Below are 24,475 nucleotides of genomic sequence, written 5' to 3' on the forward strand. Positions count from 1 at the left end.
TTGCCAGGGTTTGGACCATCCTATTATAAAAGTATTTAGGCCCAGTGTATGTTGCCGCGGCAGTGGAAGCGTGACGACAACCAAGCATACTGAGCCTTCCTTGAATTCGGGAATGGTTTAACATAGCAGAAGGTGCGTAATGTATAGCAGACAAATACCGCCAAATATTCATTTTTTAAAATGAGAGATGCGGAATTGCGGAAAGAACAATTTTCAGTGATATGGTAGCCAACGATACCACCCTTAAAGGTTATTTTGCGCTGTACAGTACACTCTCTTTGTGTCCGCGTCAGATCCTCGTGTATTCATGAGACCGCGGAGCACTAAATAGGATTGTTTTTGAAACACCTACTATTAGAGTAAGCTACACCAAAAACAAATATGCAATATTTTCAGGGGATCGCTAAATCAACGGCAGCCCTGATTTTAACTCACTGACTATTGCATAAGTGGTCCCGACGTATGTTTGTGTTGTGAACGAGGGATGATGAAAATTTGACCGCAACTAGTCGTTGGTAACGACTCACAGGCATAACGCCTGAGAACTTATTTATTACTGATCTCGCATTATGTCAAAATCACTTGGAATAGTTCATTGTCGTAAACAAATTCAAAGTCACGCAACCGCAACAAAATTATGTTATATAGTCTACTCCGGAATAGTATAGAATTAAGCATCACTATCCTCTTAAGTCTTAGGCATGACTTGAAGACGATGTTTGATCATGGCGAACTGAGGAAACGGAAGACAACGATTTTGCTGCTTGAAATTCAGCCACATTTGGTGGGCTGGATTTATAATTCAACAGGTATGTGTTCTGTAGACAGAAGAACTGAAAGTATGATCTCGGAATCGAAAGTGAAATACAAATACCACTTCTAAAACGCGGAAAATATATTTCATGTATTTTGTCCAGAAAGCTTCAATTGTGGTTTGCTAAAACAGGTGTAACGTTAAAAAAAGTCGGTGTCCACTTTTCCGGATTAGCAGGACGCGTCATGGGCTGCTAGATTACGATATGATGTGTAATTGCTGGATTGCGAAAAGGTAGTTTGAAACGTTATGGTGGGCCCTATTTACTGTGATGAAATATTTGATATGAGCGACAATGTGGTGTGAGCGGAGCCACGCAATCCGGTACCTAAATTATATTCACTAACACTTTCGTGCAAACGTACGTCACTCCATAACTACTGTGCGCGAAGCGCAACAAAAGTTCTGCGCTTTACTTGACTTTTATGAATATTAAATGTTGGTATTCCGTGAAAACATCCCCGAAATTTATCAGGCTATTTTTCTTATTGGAGGAATAAACTACTTCTACTTGACAAATTGAAAATAGCGAAAAGTAAGTAAGTCGATCATAAGATATTACGAAGTAGAAGTAAAGAAAACCATATCTACTTGAGTAAGTACCGGAAGTAGAGGAAAACTACTTGAGTACTTAGAAAAAGTAGAAGTACTTCGTTACTGACCACCTCTGTATAGTGTATATATGCAATGGGCGAAATCTACTGAAGTGGTCAACGACAGGGTACTTCTACTTTTTCGGAGTACAAAAGGGGTCGATTATTACGTAAAACAATATTGATGTTTCCGAATGCGACTGGAGAAAAGTTATTCCCAAGCGTTCCGATCCCGGTGGGGCGTGACGCGGCTCGTGCCAGCTTCTTTGATCTCATCAGATAAAGGGTGTCGAGAAAGAGCGGAGATAATCCCACTGCGTCAATCTTTTGTAAAGATCGTGTTTTTCAGGGAGTTAAGTTACTGGTTGTAGAGTTTGTAGTGGTGCGAAAGCGAGGTTGGAAAATTGTAGCGTAGTTCGTTTCTGAGCGTTACGTTACTGCTATATTTACAATCGGGGACGGAACACGGGCAATCGAGCGTACCCATACAAAAGGCTAAGTCACGATGACAGCAATAGCTTCGTAACACAGCGATGTGTAAGAATATAAAATATCGCGTGAATATTCAGGACGTTTCTATGTCAGGGTTCAGGGGTCAGGAAGCGCCTATAGTTATGGAATCTTGAGCAGCAAGTAAACCAGTGTCGTTGCGAGATCAATCACTGCTTATGTTACCTTGATCGCAATGATGTGGATATCTGCAACGTTTCTTCCAAGAGAATTACGTTCCCAAGTTACGCTGTTTTAGTCATTGCCACAAATCTGCGTCTGTTTCGCTATACCGTGGTGCACTTTCCAACGTTTTTCTATTACAAAAATAGCGTTTTCCCTACTAACATTTGATATCAAATCTTGCAGATTTGCGACCACTGTTACGTTTCACGGTTCGGGATGTCTGCTATATGCTCTTTGATTAATCAACGTATCGCACAATGCAAGACTTCTAGTCGGGTGCATAGAATTTGTGAGTGATATTAGCCGCCGGAGTGACAGTCACTAATATTAGATGATTTTGAAAACAGGGGGTCCGTCCGAGCCCCTAAACCCGAAGATGGCATTGTCTTTACCTCTCAAAGACATGTTTATACTGCCCCCATGAATAACTATTTTGTCCGTGATGAAAATTTACCAACAAGTCGCTGAAATATTGATCAATTCAGTACAAAAATAAATATTTGGCAAAGAGCCATATCTTATACCCAAAAGAGCCATATATGGCTCGCGAGCCATCGGTTCCCGACCACTGATATACAGGAATGGAGTGGAGCATGTGTCATGAATTGGGCCATATGTAATGTGAGCTATGGTGATTGCTACTTGCAAGGGTCTGCAATAGATTCCTCCACGGGCCGGATGAAATCATCTGGCAGGCCGTGACTGTCCTGTCAGGATTGTGTTTGACAGCCCTGCTATACTGTTAGGTCGGTGCGGCTATCTGTTTATGCGTTTTAATCAGGTCTAAAACAACACTTTTTCTCCCCCCCCCCCCTTCCGACCAAAAAAGCACTGATCTTGGGCCAACCATAGGGTAGTCGATGTAACTTTCTGGGCACTTACTATATGCATTTGGCTGTTAAATTTTATGTATGGATTCTGTCAATAATATCGATTCTTCCATATATTAGGCTATTATAAAATGCACCAGCAGGTTGCACATCCGGTGATTTCCAACCTTTCATGGTCGCGAACTCATTTCCCACTTGAAAATATCCCGTGGCAAAGCTCAAAACTTGATAAGCTGATTACTAAAAAAAAAACAGCTTGGCCAAACTTACTCACGGCCTAGGAAGCTGATTACGTCCAACATCATCGCGATCCCCAGATAAAGGCGAACGACCCTCTAAGATTTGGAACCACTGTCTGTGATTGAAGCATCTAATCCGCCTTAACCAATTCTAGGAATATATCGTTAGCTTACAATTGCGATTACAATCAGACTTATTTCAGTGGATAATGATGATTATTATATTTCTTTTGATCGCATTTTTGGCGAGGGTGGTGCCTGGTGCCCATAATGATATCATTATACGTTGCATAAACAATTTTGAATAGCATATATCTACTTGAAAATGATATTGTTTATGTTGATTTACGAAAAACTTTTGAGCCTGGTTTCAGCCTTCAAAATTCCGGACATTTAGGCATATTTTAAAAATTCCTCCCGGACGCAGATTTTTCAGTGAAATTCCGGACATGTCCGGGAAATTCCGGACGTATGGCAACCCTACGCTAAATCGATTGTGGCCGGGAGAGATGCAAGCGAGACAGATCATTAAGTTCTGTAAGCGCAAGTTTGAGAATGCTATTTAGACGAACAATTTCGTAGTGAATGTTGAGGTATTTCGATGACGGTATCATCTGTCGTTTGCCAATTAGGCTGTCATCAATGCTCGATGTACTTGATTCAAAACAGAAATACGGAAACTTCCTTTCGAGCGACCAGGCCAATGATGGCTTGATAGATAGATTGGATCGTACTGAGTGAAGGAGAACGAGACTCTCATAGCAGCGACCAGCGATTTAATCTGCATTTGGAAAGCCACCGAAGGACCGTAAACTCTTAACTCGTTTAATTGTCATTTTATTTCGAGTTTGATTGGCGAAAGACCGTATACCGCTGAAGAATTTAGAACGATTACAATTTTTACACAACCAGAAGTTTTAGTAATAACCGCTTTGATACGCTGCCAGAGAGTTTTACATAGTATCCTGGATTATCAAGAAATCCACCGGGAAACGATAACTGAATATGGTTAGTTTGGTCGTCTTGTGTTGTTATATGTAACCATATAGTAGGGTTGCCATACGTCCGGAATTTCACTGTTCAAACTAGCGTCCGGGAGGAATTTCTAAAATATGCCAAATGTCCGGAATTTTGAAGACTTGACGTAGGCTCATAATTTTTCCGTAAATCAGCATAAAAACAGTATTTTGTAGGGAATATTTATGCTGATGCATAATATTTTTCTTCGCGCTGTGCGCGATTTACTATTACATTTATTGAATTTGATATGGAGACTACCACCTCTCAAAATCTGCAATAAAATATAAATATAAACAACCTTCATTTACTGGAATAAGCCTAATTGTAATCGCAATTATAGGAGAACGGTATATTCCTAGAGATCGTTAAGGCGGTTTAAATGCTTCATTCAAATTCAAAGAGAGTGGTTCCAAACGGGAGGGGGGTCGCTTGCCTTTATTCTGGGGTTTGAGAATATGTTGAACGTTATCAGCTTACAAATTAGCTCGCGAGTAAGTCTGAGCAAAGATGCTGACTTGTTTTAGTAATCAGCTCGTCAAATTTTGATCTGGGCAACGGAACATTTTCAAATTGGAGATGGAGTCGCGACCATAAAAGGTTGGAAACCACTGGATGTGGGGTGTTTATAAAGCTCCGTGGTGCGCACCGGCATATAAGGCTGATGACTTAACGATGTGCAATTACGCTCCCTGTATTTTCGAACTCATTCATTATCCGCCACCAGCTCTACCGCTAACTCTGATCACGTGGGCGGAGAGTAGTATCTATATAGCAATATATGGAATATACGAATATTATTTACAGAATTCATTCCAATAATTCAACGACCAGATATGCATATAAAAACCAAATTGATATAGCAAGCACCCCCACCCAGAAGTTGCATCGATTACCCTATAGCGTGGGCTCAGAATAATTGTTTATGTGGGCGGGAGGAAGCTGAAAACATGTGCTTTCGTTCCCGATTATAAAACACACACAGCCACATACTCCTGAACCGGATCGTGACCACCTCTGGTCTATGAGCAAAGGTTTGCTAGTGTGACGTCATAACTCATTTTGAAATCCACTAGTGGGCGCTAAAGAGTGTCCGGAATTTGAGTTGCTGAAATATGGTAACCCTACCATATAGCCTATAGCAGTGGTTCTCAACCGCCGGTCCGCGGCAACATTCTTGCCGGTCCGCGAGACATATTCCAATTTTATATCCTAATCGCAAAATGCAAGGTGATGTAACAATAACTTCATAGTGTTAACTTATTTAGCAAATGCCTTTCAACTGACTCACATCACTAGCCAACGTCTCGAATACGGGGAATCAATTTCGATACGTTTGTAGTATATCCTGTGTAACGTAGAGATGAAAATACAACTGCAAAACAGCGAGGTGCGGTAATTATCAATTCCGTCTTGGCAGTCAGTATGACAACACAATTGCCACAGAAGCGATAGTTCCGGCCGGCGCGTCAGATGTCAACAAATCTTTAACATCGAGGTCTTGGTCGTTTCGCATTACTTGCGTTCGATCAATGTGTTGGTGCTAATTTCTCACCTGAGCAGCAGTATAGAAACGAAATAAATTGCTTATTTCTAATTCGCGCAAGTCAACAGCTAGTTCAGGTGTTTACATGCCTAGCGGAATTCAGGGTAACTGCATACCCAAAACCTTGTCTGGGTAGGCTATGCGCGGTATACGTAGCCTACCTGCGTCCGGCGTCAATGATCACAACACATGCTGCTGGTACAGATATGAATTGTTGTGTACAGACGATTGTTTGACCTGTAAGTGTCGAACTTCCAAGACCAGTTGTATGTGAACGCTAAGAAGACTTTGAGCAAAATGTAACGAAATTTGACCGTTCATTTTAGTGAATATTGACATTATTATGGAGTGTAGCAAACGGAAATGTATTGAGCATTTCTTTCGAGCGAAGGCCAGCAGTCAAATTGAAGTTAAAGGGTCTACCAGCACAGAGGAAGGATGTACTTCAGATTTACCACCTAGCGTGAAGCGGTCAGGCAATGCTGATATGGCTTACCCAGAAAGCAAGAAGCGAAAAGTAGACTTCACAAGGCAGTACGATAGTATGTACTTATAGAGCTCGGATTTGCTATTGCTCCAAGCAGTGAAAAAGCACCACTTCGCATGTGCTTGGTTTGTAACAAAATACTTTCAAACGATGCCATGAAGCCTTCAAAGCTTACTCGACATTTTCACTCACTGCATGCCGACCTCGTTGGGAAGCCTGTTTCTTATTTTAAAAGGCCACTGTACAAAGTTGAAAATGAAAGAATTTTACAAAAGATGACAGCTACTGATAAACATCTTCTCAGATCATCTTATATAATTGCCCTCCTAATTAGCAAAGCGAAAAAGCCTTTTACTATTGGAGAAGATTTAATAAAACCATGCCTGTTAGCAGCTGCGAAAGAGGTTTTGGGTCCGGAACTAGCTAACAAACTTAAAGCCATACCACTATCAAATCATTCAATTCAAAGGAGAATATTGGATGTGGCAGTTGATGTGGAACAACAAGTTATTGAGCTAGTAAAGAATTCGAAATATTTTGCTATACAACTTGACGAATCTACGGATTTGAGTAATTGTGCAGTACCTGCTTGCTTTGTTCGATATGAACATGAAGGTAGTATCATTGACGAATTTCTTTGTTCCCTGCAACTACCTGGACGAACGACCAGTTCAGAATTATTTCGATCTCTCGATACGTATGTCCAAGAACAAGGTTTAGATTGGGAAAAATTCGTCGGTGTTTGTACTGACGGTGCTGCTAACATGACGGGATGCTATTCGGGTGTAACTGCGAAAATTGAAAAAGTGGCAAACACAGATCTGCTCGTTACACATTGCATTCTTCACAGGGAAAATTTATGTGCCAAAAAATGTCTCCTGAATTGACCGAAGTTCTGAACGGTGCAGTGAGAATTATAAATTATATACGTGGCCGAGCATTGCATTCAAGGCTTTTTGAGACTTTGTGTGATAGCCTGGGTGCGCAACATCAACATCTTTTACTTCATGCAGAAGTAAGGTGGCTCTCGAGAAGACGTGTTCTCACTCGACTATTTGAGTTGAGGGAGGAAGTCAAGCAGTTTCTGTTGGAGGGAAATTCTCCACTAAAAGAACTCATATCAGATGAGATGTGGACCGCAAAGCTAGCGTATTTAGCAGACATATTCAACCGCATGAATGAGCTGAATAAAGTCGCTGCAAGGAAATCACACCAACAAATTTACGCTGCGTAACAAAACCGATGCCTTCAAACGCAAACTGATGTTTTGGAAGAGCAATGTTGAGAAAGATGATATTGATATGTTTCCCTCTTTGGAAGACGCCGTTTCCAATGCTTCCATAGACACACAGGAAATATTTGCTATCATACGTTAACACTTAGAGCAGGTATACAGGTCAGTTTTGACAAATATTTTCCAGAAAGTGTAGACCCGCGAAAGGGAAATTACTGGATTGTTAATCCTTTTACAACCGACATAATAAGTGTAATCTTAAAAATATTGAGAAAGAATCGCTAATTGAGCTTTCCTGTGATGCCACCCTGATGTCTAAGTATAAAGACGAACCGTTGTCACAGTTTTGGATATCACTGAAAAATGAATATCCCGAGCTCAGTGATAAAGCTATGAAATTACTCTTTACTTTTTCCACAACATACCTATCCGAAAAAAGCTTTTCATCATTATCCCTCATCAAGACCAAACAGAGAAATCGTGCGGATGTCGCTGCTGTACTTCGCCTAGCAGAAACTTCAATTGAACCACGTATACCACGAATAATATCGAAGAGACAGGAGCAAATTGCTCATTAACTTGAAGTTTACATTCTCCATTTGGAAGGGATGGCTATACGGCACTGCAGGCTACGGTAAAAAGATAAACTCGAGAAGAGGATGATTTCTCCTCATGTTCTCGTCATTGATGACTTACATTGATTCTTTAAATTTGGCACCATATTCAATTACAACCGTAGCCTATTGATGTTTGTAACTGAAATTATCATGATCATTTGAAAACACCGTGCACGTATAGTTTCAAGTTATTTCCTACGTGTAGGAAAGGTCGTCTGTACTTGTGTCGTTAGCAAAGCACCTCGTGTTACTTTCGGAGATTTATCGCCATTTCATAATCAAATTAGGCTTTGTTCTTCCAAATGATCAGTTGGAAGTTTCGTCATATTTCAGTGATTTTACATCTCAGGCGTGGAATGCAAGGTATTGTGAGGTTTAGTATGCCGGTAGATGACAGAATATGCCAAAGCACTATTTCTGTGCTGTGTTGTGCTTTATGAGAGGGTGGTGGGGTGCGATTATTTCATTACCCATACAAATATATACATTTGTTTTCGATATTTGGTGAATTTTTGGTAGGAATGAAGTTGGCGACCTGCTGTGTACCCCGCCTTCTCACTGATATATCGTGACTCTCTGATGCAATCTTGAGGATCAGCGGTGAACAAATCGGGGAGATATTGATTTTCTCTGAAAAAGTTAGGCATATCGGGTCATAAGACACCCCAGACTGCGATGTCATGATGGTGGTACCGGTTATGTATAGGCCTAGGCCAGCATCATTACTCGTTTTCACGGCCCAAGGGACCTTGTTCTAGTCTTCGGAAGGTATATAAATCTGAAATAGGAGAATATATTGTCCAAATTGGGAAAGAGTAGAGTAGCGTAATGGTTAAGCGTCCGGCTTCTTGATCGTTAGGTCGCGGGTTCGATTCCCGGCCGGGTCAGACCAAAGACCTGATTAGAAACACTGGTATCCATGGCTTCCCTGCTTGGCGCTCATGCATTACTGGGATAGCGTGGAGGGGTGGTGCATGACTTAGAAAGCCGTAAAGGCTATATGTGCACTTCCTTGTCCAGCGGCATATGCACATCATGCACATGCGCAGATCGTGTGTATGTGTATCATGACTCGGTGCATATGCCGCAAAAACATCAAGGACAAAAATAAACTACGTCCTTCCGTAATCATATTTTGGGTTGATTTCCGTTTTCGAAGACCCGCCGGTCCGCCGACTATTTTTGGAAATTTTACCGGTCCGCGAGGTGAAAAAGGTTGAGAACCACTGGCCTATAGCAATATAGCGTTATGCGCGGCCTACGATATCTCCATTTTCACAGTTCATCCGAATGTAGGCTAAGTTTGCAAATGTCGAACTAATAATCCGCAATGGAATTATCAAAAAAAAGAAGACAGCTCTGTCTAAAACCGCGTGGACCAAACAACGGATTATCACGCCTGCCAAACTTCAGACCTTCTACCATAGGCGCCGAACGCTAATTCTCCTTAGGCATGCGAGTTCGATGACGTCACAAAGGAATGACGTCATGATCCGACGGAATTGAAAATTAGGGATAATATTGCATCAATTCATGAGAGTTAAGTGCCTGCATAAATGCCGATTATGCAATATCTTCGTGTTAACAAACTTGCGCGTATGATAGGCTTGTCAACGAGTCCGGAAGTGCTGTCAATTAACGAGTTCCTGATCGCTAGCGAACAATTAAATACGCGGCTTATCAACGCGTATTACGTAACCTCGGCGACGATTTGCGCAAGGCAAAATGTCAGAGTTGTTATGGAATGTGTTCTATAATGGCACCGATTTCAGGTTGTTCAAACCTTTCCCGTCTTTTACAACTCAAGCCTTGACAGTTGACACACATCTTCTGATGGTTATGTTTAGGTATTAGCGGAATTCACTTACGCATGCACGGCGCACTCACAATCGCACCTGTCTGCGGACATTCGATGTTATTCAGGTCAGCGATGTCGCTCTTTAATTACAATCGCTAACCAATAAACACCTAACGGCATTGTCACCAAGCCATCGAGAGATTGGAACTAACGCATGGTAGGCTCGAGAGATGGGAGCCAACGCATTCTCGGCTCTAGACGTGATAGTTGGCCAGCGATGATATCTTTTGTACCAGGCCTGTTGCAGATGCGATTGTGTAGGCAAGCGATAATATCGTGCGCGCCAATGCAGATGCGATAGTGCAGGCAGCGATGGCACCGGACCTACTGCTGATGTGATTTCATGCTCTAGGCTTGTCGGAGACGCGATAAAGCAGGCTGAAAACGCTGATTGCCAATCCAAAACGCTGATTGCCGAGCGCACGGCAATCAATGACACAATTTCGCGATCATCTCAGCGGGAGATCACGTGATTCACGTCGCGTTACATTGTGCACAGACAAATCTCGTTAATTGGCAACGCGCTTTTAGCTAATTGGCCGCGCGCAACGGGTTACCTCACTCACATGAGCGGTAGCAGGTAATGTCGTAAACGGAAATACATTACGATTCGTTCTAAATAACACAATCGGGGTTTATGCCGATTCATGCCAAACCGAATTCTAGGCATGCCGCATGCCTAAAAAAATGTCTAGGCATGCCTGGCATGCCTTGCATGCCCAGGTTCGGCGCCTATGCCTTCTACCGAGAATTGTCTGTCAGTGTCGACCTATTTACGATTGAAATGTACCAGGCTGAACTATGGCTTCATTATGGTGTTGGCAACATGCTGTGTTTCTATGGCGGTCGGTGTTCACGTAACTGAACTCCAAAGAGTAAACGACGCATCAAGACATTTAGTTCAACACGTGTATCAAAGTTACAAGAAACCAGTGACGTATCTAAATCAGATCGCAGTGAACTTGGATACTAACGACCACCAACTTGCCGCAGCGCTTGCATCAAAATACGGATTTATCTTCAAGGGCCAAGTGAGTATTTCACTACGTCAAGAACTTCGTAAATAATGAAAGGAAGGATTACGACCGGATATTGGAAAGTCAATGCCATCCAATACATTATGACAAAATGTCTCGCTCAAAGCGGCGCTTTGAAGATTCATTTCGTAATTATGATGCGCGACGCTATAATACCACATCTTCAAATTAAGCGGCTTTACATCTTTCGAGGCGCGACCGTCATTTAATAGCAATATTATATCCGAATAGATCAAACCCTTGAACGGGTGGTATCTGTTTGAGGACAAGCGGATAACCAAACGCTCGATCAGTGCGGCTCATCTACCCCTTTCAATGACCAGACTCGAAAAAGACCGACATGTAAGGGCGTAAGAATGGAAATTACCCAGTGCTAAAAACATTGATACTATTTTAATTCAGGTTATGGTGGCAGAAAGGTTAAAGACGTTGAAACGAGTTCGTAGAAATCGCCGCCCTACTCTGTCGCGAGACCTCACTGGGCCATTAGGAAATCCGAACGACCCCGCTTGGAGATGGATGTGGTACATGGTTTGTTGCGTGATAATTCTTATAATGCCTACGCTTTCGAAAAATAAGGACGTTGTAACATTCAGATTCTGCGTAGATTTGCGCGATCAACTATGTATGATTTTTGTATTGAAGACTATGTATGTTCGCGATGACTGTGGTAGCGCTTGGATAAATGCATCATTACTAGGGCCATTTAAAGTCATTAAAGTCATATTTTTTTCTATGCATCAGTAAGTCGTGAAATCAATTTTAACGCGAAAACCACGCCCCTATGGGGTATATTAAGAAAGTTATTAAGTCATATAAAGTCATCTTTTCCTGGTTAGGTCATATTTGAGTTACAAAGTCATATTGTTATATACTTTAAATAAAAAGTGGTGAATAGAAAGCGGTGAAACAATTAAGCACTAAGAAAGTGAGGCAATTTCTCATTGAACGAAGGCAAGCTGTAAGGTTAGCCTACATAACACTACAGTCACAGACCTATGAGGTCACACATTGCATTATGAGGTCACACGTTGCATTGTGTTGCTACACAATCTGTTTTACTTCTGTGCACTGAAGTAGGACGTCATTTGAAGTTCAGTCAGTGGGTAAGCAGGCTAAAAAACTCTACCTTGGTCTAGTTATATACAAATGCATTTGGATTTGAATAAAATAGTATTTATGGTGGGCACCACTATAATAAATAATTGAAGAATTGATCACAGAAATATGCCTCCACTACAACAATATTTCAAACTTGATACGGAAAATGGACCATCAGAGAGGCTAATGCTGATCTAAATCCCTTGATTTCAGAAAAGATCCGCTTGAGCTCAAAAATTACATTAAGAAACGATGTGAAACAAATTATGGAGCTACAAAGGCAAGACATTTCACCAGCGCTGAATGCAAAACTGCAGAAGTGTCAGCCCACATCAGCGTCTGTGGAGCGCTCATTTTCCTTACTAAAGTCATTTTTACGTCCAAATTGTCACTTTAAAGACTTCAATATTCCATACTACATGAAACTGTACTACAACAGTGGTTTAAAATAAAAATGGATGCGTATTACTGTTATGTTGTGTATGTTTTACTCGTCAGTTCCATGAGTGACGTTGGTTACATGTAAAAATGCACTATTTTCACATAAAGTCCTATAAAGTCATAATTTCCATAAAATAAAGTCATATAATTGATTTTTTACTGTCATATAAAAATGGCCCTAATCATTACTAATGAATCATTCCAAAATATGATTTTGAGTGTTTAAATTCCGTGAACTGCCACTTGGTAATATTAATTCCTATACGCTTCCTAGAAATATGAACGTTCTAAACTTTAAAATTCTGCGTAAATTTGACCGAATCACTATGCGTGATTTTATGTGTATTTAGGGCTGTGCAGTGTGCAGTGTGCATGTTCCGTCTTCACGGATAACATAAGCTCTCGGGTAACACGAGAGCAATACGCTCATCAGCGTTGAACTATGCGCGGTTTCATGGCCATATATTAAAATTCTAAATACATTTCGCGCGATCAACTACGCATGATTTTATGTGTATGTATGTTCGCGACAGCTCTGATAGTAATTGGCTAACGACATCATCACTAATTAATTGATATAAAATGCTATTTCGAGTGCAGGGAGATCGCGGTTTTGATTTCCGAGGTCTCCACATTTTACGACTTATTTTCAGAGCGCAGCACAACTGAACGATCATTGAATATACACTATAGCAATACCCTACTCAACTCAAGAGGACGCACTGTCGTCCGGAGTCCCAACACAATCAGTGTATACGGCCTTCAGCTTTGAGGATTTCCTGTGGTGATCTTCATCTATTCGAACAGCACTGCGGGGGAGTGAACGACAGCGAATGCCCTACCAGCATGAAAATATCCGACGCTTGGCGGGTGGGATATTCCGGCAAGGGTGTCGTAGTCACTATTCTAGACGATGGGATCGAGAAGAGCCATCCCGACTTGCAACATAATTTCGTGAGAATAGGACCGGCGACACTACCTCGCCGCTTCCATCGACGAATGGCTTTTTTCACCGTTTCCAGGATCCTCGCGCATCCCGTGACATCAACGGCGACGACGATGACCCGACTCCGCGATACGACATCTCCAATGAGAACAATCACGGCACGAGATGTGCCGGCGTGGTTGCTGCCGTGTCTGGAAATAACATCTGCAGTGTTGGGACTGCTTACGAGGCAAAGATAGGCGGTAAATACTCTTGTTCTTTCACGGTACATTTGTTGGCGACAGACACTTTAAGTAACCAAACTCTAATCAGGCATTCGCATGCTTGATGGTGAAGTCACCGATGCCGTCGAAGCCACCTCACTGGGTTATCACCGTGAATACATCGATGTATATAGCGCATCTTGGGGGCCGGAGGATGACGGAAAAACCGTTGAAGGTCATTAGTCTGAATCAACTGAGATTTCCACGATTTACCGTCGTCGGTTACTGACACAGGCCCAGGGGAGCTTGCCAAAGCAGCCTTCGAAGAAGGGGCAAGACTAGGGCGTGGCGGTAAAGGATCAATATTTGTATGGGCCTCCGGTAATGGTGGTCTTCACAACGACTCGTGTGCATGCGATGGCTATATCAACAGTATATATACAATCGCAATCAGCAGGTAAATATTTCGTTGGGGGCGACCCTTAAATTACATTCTTTTATCACGATATGTCAGCGTTCCATTAAGACCGGTATCTTTGAAGATAGCAAACATATTTTCCGTCACGTCTTGCACGTTAGTTTTCATCCGGTAGTCATTCATACGCCACGAGTTCCATTTAAACTAAAGCGCGATTTTCGCCGACATCAGTAATATTGCAATCGAAGATCAAATTTGTCACATTCAAGCAGCTGTAAGTGACATACCTATAATAATTTCAACCAGTCTCGTTTTCGACACATTGAACTAACTGGTCAGAAGTAGGGGGCTCGGCAAAACGAGTACCTGAGTTAAAATTGGTCACCACTTTGAGTCGACTCCAGAATTACCCGCTTTTTTGCTATACTTCTGTGGTGTTGACTAAAACAAGTTCATCGCCCTGAGTCGACTCCGTAATGACCCGCTCGAAAGTTCGCATTACCTATTTCGCGTCATTTATGCCGATTTTCACTTGACTATGCCCATTAGCATAGCATGACTTTTTATTTAGTCAACACTACAGAAGTACTGAAAAAGGTGGGTTATCCGGGAGTCGAGGCGAAGTGATGACCATTTTCTTTAGTCAACACAAGATTTCCAGTAAATATAATTAAAATGGTTGAAACTAGTTCAAAATGTGGGTGGCATGTTCAACGAAAGCCATGCGCAGCAGCATGCTCCTACGCCACTAACTGTAAAAGCTGCAAAGGAGGAAGAATTGCCGAAATTGAGGGCATTTAGGCGACATCGGAGGACATTTTAAATTTTCCGAAATGGACAAATCCTCATAAAGGAGGGCGTATGGTAACATTAAGTTGTAGGCTTCAAATTGAGTCGAGCATTCATATCACTCATTGTGGCGTGGTACGAGTGTGAACGACGTGTAAAGTTCAAATACGTATGACGCATTAAAGATCATTTGGTAATTTTTTTACTTTACCTATTTCATTGCACTTTGTGATAATGCTGTGGATTAATCATATCTTCAAACAAATGAATTTCCACTATTATGCGTAGCATTGTACCGCTTGCTTCGTATGCTATAATACACGATGTTTCCGGATTTCCACGACAGACAAATAGTAGAATTCCCGAATACTCGAGTCCTCGAGTACTCAAACTCGAATCGGTGTTTCCATAACCTGATAGATTCGATAAATAATTTGACCGGTATAACACAGGCAATGAAGCGCACCTGATTGCGATTCCAAAGGGTGGAATTAGAATCGGCGAATTTCTGTTGCACCAGCGGTCTAAGAAAAATATTCATTACTGCACATTAGGGAGATACCATATCACAGTAGGCCGATGCTCGATTTTGCAAATCCAGTCATGATGCATGATGACCTGTTTATGGATAGCATTAACGATAATGCGTGAAAGCAAAGCAGTTACTGTTCAAATCAGCTATGTCTATGCCGTACATGGTGATTAGTGATTATGTCGCGTAAATATTTCTTGAATACAAGTGTATTGAATACACCAAATATATTTCTTGAAAACAAAAATAGCGGAACGTTCGGGCATTCTATCCCGTGCCAACAAGTGAACCAAATATTATCATTTTGGATGTTATTTTTAAACATAGGACGTTGTGAATAGAAATAACGAGAAAATAATAAAAATATTCTTTGAACAAGGGTCTTGTTTTTGAACATTTCTGTTCTGATGCATTGTCATTCTCAACAAATCCCTACATACGTCATCGTTGTTTTTCGGAATTCCAGTGCACATCTCGCTAGCTACGATGCTTTCCTTATAGGGACGTCAACGTCATAAGTTCTTGGAAATCAACATGCATATATACGGACCCGTGGAAATGTAAAGGGTAAATTATAACACGTGCTCTTGTTTCAAAGTGTTTCCCAGAATGGGCATCGGCCTTGGTATTTGGAAAGCTGTGCGTCGACCTTAGCAACGACCTACAGCAGTGGCGAAACAAACGAAGGGAAGATTGTAAGTTGTTTTCGTGTACTGCACGACTGGTTATTCGTGATGATTGAAGGCTTGACAGATTGTTATGGAATCTTAATTGCCGACGTCTGCCTGGGTTTCTCATCTCGCAACGTTATGTGCTTTCAGGAACAAACCTTTGCGTGACAAATAACATTGCCACACAGTGCTTTCAATATGTCCAATGTCCATTGTAATTACGTCCAGGTAACCACTGATCTCCGCGGGCAATGTACATATCAACATACCGGCACTTCCGCGTCAGCACCCATGGCTGCAGGAGTAATAGCGCTGATGCTAGAAGCCAATGAGCATTTGACGTGGCGCGATGTGCAGCATATTATCGTGAGAACATCAAATCCAAATGGCCTGCAAGCTGATGACTGGGTCAGCAACGGCGCTGGTTTCAACGTATCTCATGTTTTTGGATTTGGCCTGATTGACGCATTGCTGCTAACTCACGTGTCGCGTACCTGGACAACTGTACCGGAACAGACACGGTGCGAAAATCCAATTGATTCCACCAGAAGGTATAGCACCAGCATACGCTGATACCGCGTGATATTTAACCTTACCTTCGCGTGGGGTACGTTTCTTCACAGAACAATTACAACTAGTTTGGGAGTCGAGTTGAACAGTCAAGGATGTCATGGAACTGCGAACGAAGTCAACCACTTGGAACATGTCATTCTTAGAATGACATTGCGTCACCTATCGAGGGGTTCACTACGGATATTCCTGAGGTCTCCACATGGCACAGTTTCGAATATTCTCGAGAGAAGGTGAGCTCGTATAGTGCGTAGATATCAGATGCTGATATGGTGTACTCTATAGCCTGCCGGGCCATGTATTTTCGAAAGTTGTTTTTCTGTTGTCTCATAAATATGTCATATAGGTTATAAATACGCTATAAATATGCTATAAAAATGTTATAAATATATTGCATATGTTTCCTTGTATATGTACTTATTAGAAATCACCAAAAAAATTAAGCACTCCGACTGACGCAAAGAGCAATCGCCTGTATAATGAATAGGGGCTATTTTTTGACCTAAACGGTAGATTATGCCTAAAAATGAAAATTTGGCCATTTTTGACATTAAAAAAGTTAATTTTGACAAAATGTCGCCGAGTGTCTGTAAATTTGGCGTTTTGGTGGTTTCTGATTCGCCGTAATATTTTACCATGAACTAGAGTCGGTCGAAGTTATCAGCGTTGCTACTCAAGTAGTACAAGTAACGCCTCACATTTCTACTCAGTTACAACTAGAAGTAGTCATTTCTTCATTCGTGAGACGCTCACGATCCCGACTTGGTATTTCTTAATAGGGCCCATCATTTTCTGCAGTTCGCATTTGGACTGTAGGGCTTAGATTACAGTATTATATCAAAAACGAAAAATCTAAGTCACCCTGAATCGCAAAAAGCGCGAATAAAATTTTCAAGTCATAAATCTATCGACGATTTGGGAACCAATTCGTTATTTGTAACTGCATATTGACGGTCGCCAACACACGCCGCATAACTGTTGTTTAACGGCTGCATGCGACCGTACGTCTGCAGATTGGCCACCGCTGGCCTGTGGAAATGATGATGAACAAGGCTGCAACTTGTTTGAAATGCTAAATACTAATCAGGACTCGAGGTTACCGGACCACCTTCTAGCACAGTGGTGCTCAAACTCGACCCCCTAAGACAGCCTGTCCACGCCCATGCAATGATGTAGCCTACACTGCGCTATTTAAAAGCACCTCGCAGAAAGTAACAATTTAATATTTATGAGCTGTCACGATGCATGGTTTCCTCAAAATTCATTGTAGACAGATATCGCAAGCGGAGCATATTTCAAGTCCATCCTGTTGTACTCCAAAAGGAGCCAATTAGTCCATTACTCACGTTTAAATGATGGGGGAAACATTTGCATATGATATCACAAAAGGAATGTAAGTTACAAGCTACGTACAGCTGATAGGAAAATTGTATGATATTGCACACCCGGCCAATATGTTCTAAAGCAGGGGTGGACAATGATTTTCCTCCGCGGGCCAAATGAGAAAAATAAATACGTTGGCGGGCCGCGTGAAAATTTTTAGCTATACTCTCCAGCGTATTTTAATTTAATTTCTAAATTACATTCTTAATAAATGCTGCTCAGTGAATGTGTTGATATAAGGTAATGAGAAATTGACGGTTAATAAAATAGATACAGCCTACTTGCTGTCATGATTCGAAACAATGTTAAACATGATACATTTTAGCTATCTTAAAACCGATATCCACGTTCTTCTATTATGACTCTAAAACAGTGGTTCTCAAACTTTTTTTGGCACGCCTCCCTTTATGATCGCGCGCTCTTATCATGATATCACTAAATAATAAAAAGTGCAACCAGAATGCTAGCAATCCCAACGGACAGTTTGATAGCACGGAAGATTATGGCTGTTGATGAGAGAATTGTGAAATATCTAAAGTCGGACAATACACAAAGCAACAACTATAAGCGGGGGGTATATCGCGCGGAGCATGAAATGTTTTTTAAATAAACTTCGGCTTCGAGCCACCTTTCTGATGCTTTCACGTATCCCAGTTTGAGAACCACAGCACTGAAATGTATATGCAATAGTACAAAGCTTTACGTGGCGAGATAGCGCAGTGGTATAATCCGCGGGTGCAACACCAATGGGTGCGGGTTCGAGTCCGACCGAGGTCGACTTCCGAATTCCGATATCTAAGTGTTGGAGGTTTACCTAGGCTCCTCCTCTCCACCTCATCCGCGTCAGCGGTGTCTTACAAAAGCCTAGAGGTGGGCCGTGCTATAAGTCGGCAGTTACGGAAAATACAAAAAGAATATCGGCCTGGTGTAAATGACCATAGTAGTCGAGAAACACCATGAATACCAACAAAACAAAGCTTTATTTTCTTGGTCACTGCCTTCCGAGCAGTGTACATGTACAGGTACACGTACAGCTGAAATAGCCTTTATGTTGAGCGAAGCTTGCAGTTTTTCTGAACTTCGCCCTCCCTTGACCGAGTGCTTCGTGTTTTTGTCATTTTCATTAAAATCCTTAAGCTCGGCGACATGCTCGGCAAAAACTGAATGGATGGGTTTATCCCTGATTCCAGAATAACGTATTTAGTATTCTAAACGTAAACCTTCTTTGAATTTCCGCTTTCGTCTTTCTATTTTGAGCATGCCCGTTAATCCTTTATGGATGATAGATATGATGAGTCATAGTATAATCACAAGCACTGATTGACTTGTTTTACGAATTAGGGATTTGGAAATATATCACGTAACAAAACACATACCGTATAATGCGTAATTTGACAGTGGCAACAAGGAAGGTTTGAACTAAACTATTCGGAAAGAATGATTTCTTGTGGCTTCAATTGCTACTCATACTTTGCCGCACTACCTTTATTTTGAATCTGGATTACGCATGTCAGGTACGTAGGCAGCGTAATCCTGGCATATTAATGAACGGGCTTCAAAGTAAACGAATTTCCTGTTCATTTGATACAGCCTATGGTTTTAGTCATTTTCAAAAAGCAATTTTTATGTTTTGAATTTCAAGCAACCTTTTGCGGGCCGCACAGAATAGCTTCTTGGGCCGCATGTGGCCCGCGGGCCGCACTTTGCCCATGTCTGTTCTAAAGCATAAACTTGTCTGTTTATTGTGATAGCCTTAACTAGTCATCGGTCCATTTTAATGCGGATCTGGTACACCCCTGAACACCCCATCTGAGTGGTACATTTTTTCAAAATTTTGGTACACGACAAGATAGCGTAATGCCGACAAGATAGCGTAATGGTGAAGCGTCCGGCTTCTTGATCGGTAGGTCGTGGGTTTGATCCCCGGCCGGGTCAGACCAAAGACCTGATTAGTAACACTTGTATCCATGACTTCCCTGCTTGGCGCTCATGCATTACTGGGATAGCATGGAGGGGTGGTGCATGACTTAGAAAGCCCTAAAGGCTATATCTGCACTTCCTTGTCCAGCGGCATATGCACATCATGCACTCATGATATGCATATGCACAGATCGTGTGTATGTGTATCGTGAGTAGGGCTGGGCACAATGATGCGAGTATTCGAATCTGAATCGAGTATTAATTTTGATGATTCGAGTCGAGTAGTAAAATACGATTTTTTTGAGTACTGAAATTAAACGCTCCTCGCCTCTGAACGTTAATTCATTAACGAGATTTATAGTATCGATACTAATTTTCACTGTTGAAGCCTTGAAACCTTGATTGGCCCTACCGTAGCATACGAACATATAGTGCAAAGCTACGAACGTTGCTGGAAATAGCACATTTCCGAAGTCATGATCATCCCACAACGTTGTCGCCAAGTGCAATGAAATCGGTATGGTCGAAAAACTACCAAAGTATCTTTAATGTGATCGATACCAGGCATTTTATTATTTGTGGTCGCATAAAAGGTACACATTTGAACTTTTACATATTAAATTCTGTCATGACGTCATAATGAGTGATACTCGATGACTCGACTCGACTCGAAGCATATTACGTGATTCGGAATCGAATCACTCAGATACTCGATTCTGCCCAGCACTAATCATGAGTCGGTGTATATGCCGCAAAAATAAACATCAAGGAAAAAAATAAACTACGTCCTTTCCTTGCCTAGGCCTAGGGTGCACGATACACCCGGTTGAAGAGCTCTGGTCTACATCACAATTTTTCATCGTGCGATTGATATAAGATCCAATGTCCACGCAGTCTTGCTTCAGTTAGGGTATTGCGATACATTGAACTTAACGCCATGGGAACCTAATTGTTTCCTTTGACCGCATATGATTCACAATGAGCAGACAATTGAGCCGTCTGCAACGACAGGCCTATGAAGAAGGCTACAAGATGTCAAATGTCAAATGATCAGTTCACCGATAGCGCAAACATCTACGATACAGAGAAATGCCGGTTTCAAAAAATGTGGACGTTAAAGCAATTTTGACAATTTTTTGACCTAACGATACAATTTTGACAAAATGTTGACTTCTGGTGCAACGTCAAAAAATTGCCCTATTCCGAATGGATCGGCGTGGCTGTGGACGACTTCTCTATGAAAACAACCGCGTGTGTTACCTTGTTAAATCACACCGGTGAAGTTGCAATTAAAGGCTTACTTGTGAGGTAGCCATAGAATTCCGGAGTTGTTCGATTTCAAATTACACTGGTCAACACATATATTTTAAAATCAGGCAAAGTAAGAGTGGTTTTGGGGGTTTTGAAGAGCACTTATTCAGAATATGATATTCGTTTTTTCAATTTATCTCTTGTTTTGGAGATAACCCATTGGGAGGTTTTGACCAGAATCATCCATTTTCGCTGTAATGGCTAGATAGAAGATCGGCTCTGTCATACTATATAAAGTTTAGAAATTCAATCTATTTGTCATGTTTACACCCAGAAGACTCTTTTAAATCAAAATACATAAATAAACTCCAGTAATGTATATAAGATTTACCAAGATCAGGGGTTGCCAACCGTTTTGCCATTCACGGCCGCATTTCGACTACTCACGTAGTCTGGCCGCATTCCAGGGCATCAGTGTTGGGATGACTCGAGTCATGACACTAATAATGTGATATTCGTAATCAGCAACCTCGAAAACCCCAGAAACGGCTCTCAGATGTTCTGCCATTTTTTTAAAAAAATTTTGTTGACCAGTGTTATTAAGTATTATTATAAATAAATTCAATCTGACAGGACGGTAGCGGTTGATACGGTCAATTAAACTAAATTGGAAATTATTTATCATTATTATTAGGCAGTGTAGTAGGGGTGTCATGTCAAGGCAATTTTGCTTTATGTTGTTATATACGTATATAGGAAGGCAGTATCATAACAATATTGACTATCGACACTCGAAACTTGGTAGTTACGTAGGCCTGTCTCCAATTACCTGGACCAGGCGAACAATGATCATGATCACTAAGGCAAGATTTTGAAAGTTTTGCTACTTTTTTTTACACCTTCTTACAGCTTTCTATATACTCAGAATTTATGTACTATGATGTTTCAAGCTGTTTGGAGGGATTTTATAGTGCAAATTTTCATGGCAAGTTTTACTTCAATTTTTATCAAATATTGCGTGAAAATGAAAGGGAAGGATGTAAAAACATGCTCTAATCTATTTATAGTATGGTTCTATTATCTTTGATTTGCATAACAATGAGCTATATATGATGGGTTAGGTGCATCTGAATGTTATCTATGACACAATGGCTTGCAAGCGAGAAGTTCAACCACCCCTGCCAAGCACGACCGTGCCAGTACAATATGTATATAGATCGCTATATTAATTCTGTCGTTTAAATTTGAGATAGTTTCCCATTTCACGTAGCCCAGGCGAGACCGTCGAAAATTACACTTTCACTGGGTCACCCTATTCAGGCTATTGATTTTGTTAAAGTCGCTAAGAGTGGGTTTTTCTGCAATGCTTTACGTCAACTTTGCAGACCTAGGGGGTGGGTGGGTTATTTTACTTGTTTTAGGGGGAGAGGGCTATCGCTATGCTGTTTGGCTTTTTTGGGGAAAATTATTCCCTCATCGCGTAATTTTCTTGCTGTGTACCGAAAAAAGGTGGATTTTGGCGGTTTCGCCCGTCGCCAGACCGCCAGTTGAATGCCAAAGTAACAAATCTGACAGCAAGGCACGAACTAGGTTATACAACGGAACCTTTTATTTCGAGTATTTCATGCCCTTATAATTCAACAAAAATTATAAATGTAACTTTTTGCTGAAACTTTTGTTAAAATTAAGTGCAACATTCTCGCAATTTTAGTGCAACAAAAACTTGCCCCAATGATCGCTCGCAGTCGCTAATATATCAATGTTGCAACTTTTTAATGCTGTAAGCTTTCACATTTTATAGTGTATGACTGGTGACTGCATCATATGTGATGTGCCCATAACAATGAACATGAATAATTGTAATTGTTCCAATTGCAAAGCTTCATGCTTCCTGTGTGGACTTGAATCGGGAGAAATATCGTAGTCTACGATGATGACGATGTACTTTGATCAAGATATATGTTCATTGTTCAGTATTGAATATATCGCCCTATTCTCATTTTGGGGGAGCCCTCGGTGATGCCAATCGTACCCTGCACCTTTACAGATCTGGCGACAAGTCTAGGGAGGGGTTCAAAAATTGGGATTTCATGACCACCCATCACTGGGGCGAGAGCCCACTAGGACTTTGGCGCTTGAAAATCGAAGATGACCCCTACCGACTGAAATATCGGCATCCGTAAGTGCACCTTCTTTTCACCCTACTCGCAATCGCAAAATCTCACTTCCCTTTGCAGTGGCCGGGATCTGTCCGCCAGTAATTTCCTTGTGAGTTGGCAGCTGATATTTTACGGTACGCTAGACCACCCGCAGCCCAACTTTTCGCTCGACGCTTGCGAAGGTGAGAGAAAAATTTTCATTTCGGTATTTACACGTTGCAGATTTTACTTTGCGTTCATATAGCTTACCCGCAAAATCAGTGTCATGCCGAGTGCGACGGGTGCTGCGGTGCCACCGCTATGGAATGTAAATCCTGTAAACACGCCTCGACAGCATCGGGCGTGTGCATCGCATCGTGCCCGTCGGATTATTTTCTGAATGGGACAACAACGATATGTCAAGTAATAGATTGAAAGTGTATTGGGTTACAATGTTTTAGTAAATTGTTGCCTTTTTTGTCCCGATTCGTGTTAAGACGCGCGAGTTCGCTGATATTATTGAAGGGCGATAACTAAGGCGAAACGCTGTGTAATCGCCACAATGTGAATTTAAATAAGTTGGAATGAAAAATTAATTTGTCGGGACGATTATGTTCTCTTTCTCATTTACGATACTTGCGAAACAGTACTATAGGATTTTGAAGTGAAATTTCGAATATTAATACGAATTCGAATTGGTGCCGGATTGTGCATTCTGATCCCTTCAGGATTGTGGTGCGAAACTGAAATCCGTAACAGTTACTGTACGTAATTTGAAAGTATCAAACATCCTTCGTTTTTTTGAAGTAACACATATGCTGAAGATATTTAAGCAAAAAGGTCTATAGTCTAGATCAGTGCTTTTCAACCTGTGTGACGGTTCGCACTGGTGCGAATGAAAAAAATGCAGTGCGAATGACGAGGGTGGTGCGAATGGTGCGAATGAAAAATCCGGATTATAGTGCGAATGAAAATCGTGAATAATTGTTAATTTTTCTGACGTGGAATAATTCAAATACACGTAATAGGAAATTCAAGGGCAGTGTAACTGTTGTAGTTGAGACGTAATTGTAAAAACATGTTTAACTTGACGCACCACTAATCGTAGCTCTCAGAAGCCGTAGTGAATTAATATTTTCGCACTATAATTATTACGTAATCAAAA

At 41.3% G+C, this 24,475-nt stretch overlaps 1 pseudogene across 1 annotated transcript in view; it reads left to right on the forward strand.

The window, feature by feature from the left end:
- Positions 1-2,361: 2,361 nt before the first annotated feature.
- The window catches only part of LOC145434069 (furin-like protease kpc-1), a 30,488-nt pseudogene continuing 8,374 nt past the window's right edge, over positions 2,362-24,475 (forward strand). Inside the window, exons 1-13 of the transcript XR_013913263.1 lie at positions 2,362-9,467; positions 10,649-10,941; positions 11,179-11,289; positions 11,350-11,478; positions 13,297-13,443; positions 13,512-13,677; positions 13,748-13,873; positions 13,933-14,095; positions 15,976-16,072; positions 16,277-16,599; positions 16,672-16,851; positions 23,220-23,513; positions 23,576-23,733. The product of XR_013913263.1 is annotated as a furin-like protease kpc-1 (transcript). The remainder of the gene's footprint in view (positions 9,468-10,648; positions 10,942-11,178; positions 11,290-11,349; positions 11,479-13,296; positions 13,444-13,511; positions 13,678-13,747; positions 13,874-13,932; positions 14,096-15,975; positions 16,073-16,276; positions 16,600-16,671; positions 16,852-23,219; positions 23,514-23,575; positions 23,734-24,475) is intronic.

The sequence above is a fragment of the Botryllus schlosseri genome, chromosome 2 (assembly GCF_051294905.1).
Source record: "Botryllus schlosseri isolate E-star chromosome 2, Bs_hap1, whole genome shotgun sequence".
In the NCBI taxonomy this organism is placed as follows: domain Eukaryota; kingdom Metazoa; phylum Chordata; class Ascidiacea; order Stolidobranchia; family Styelidae; genus Botryllus; species Botryllus schlosseri.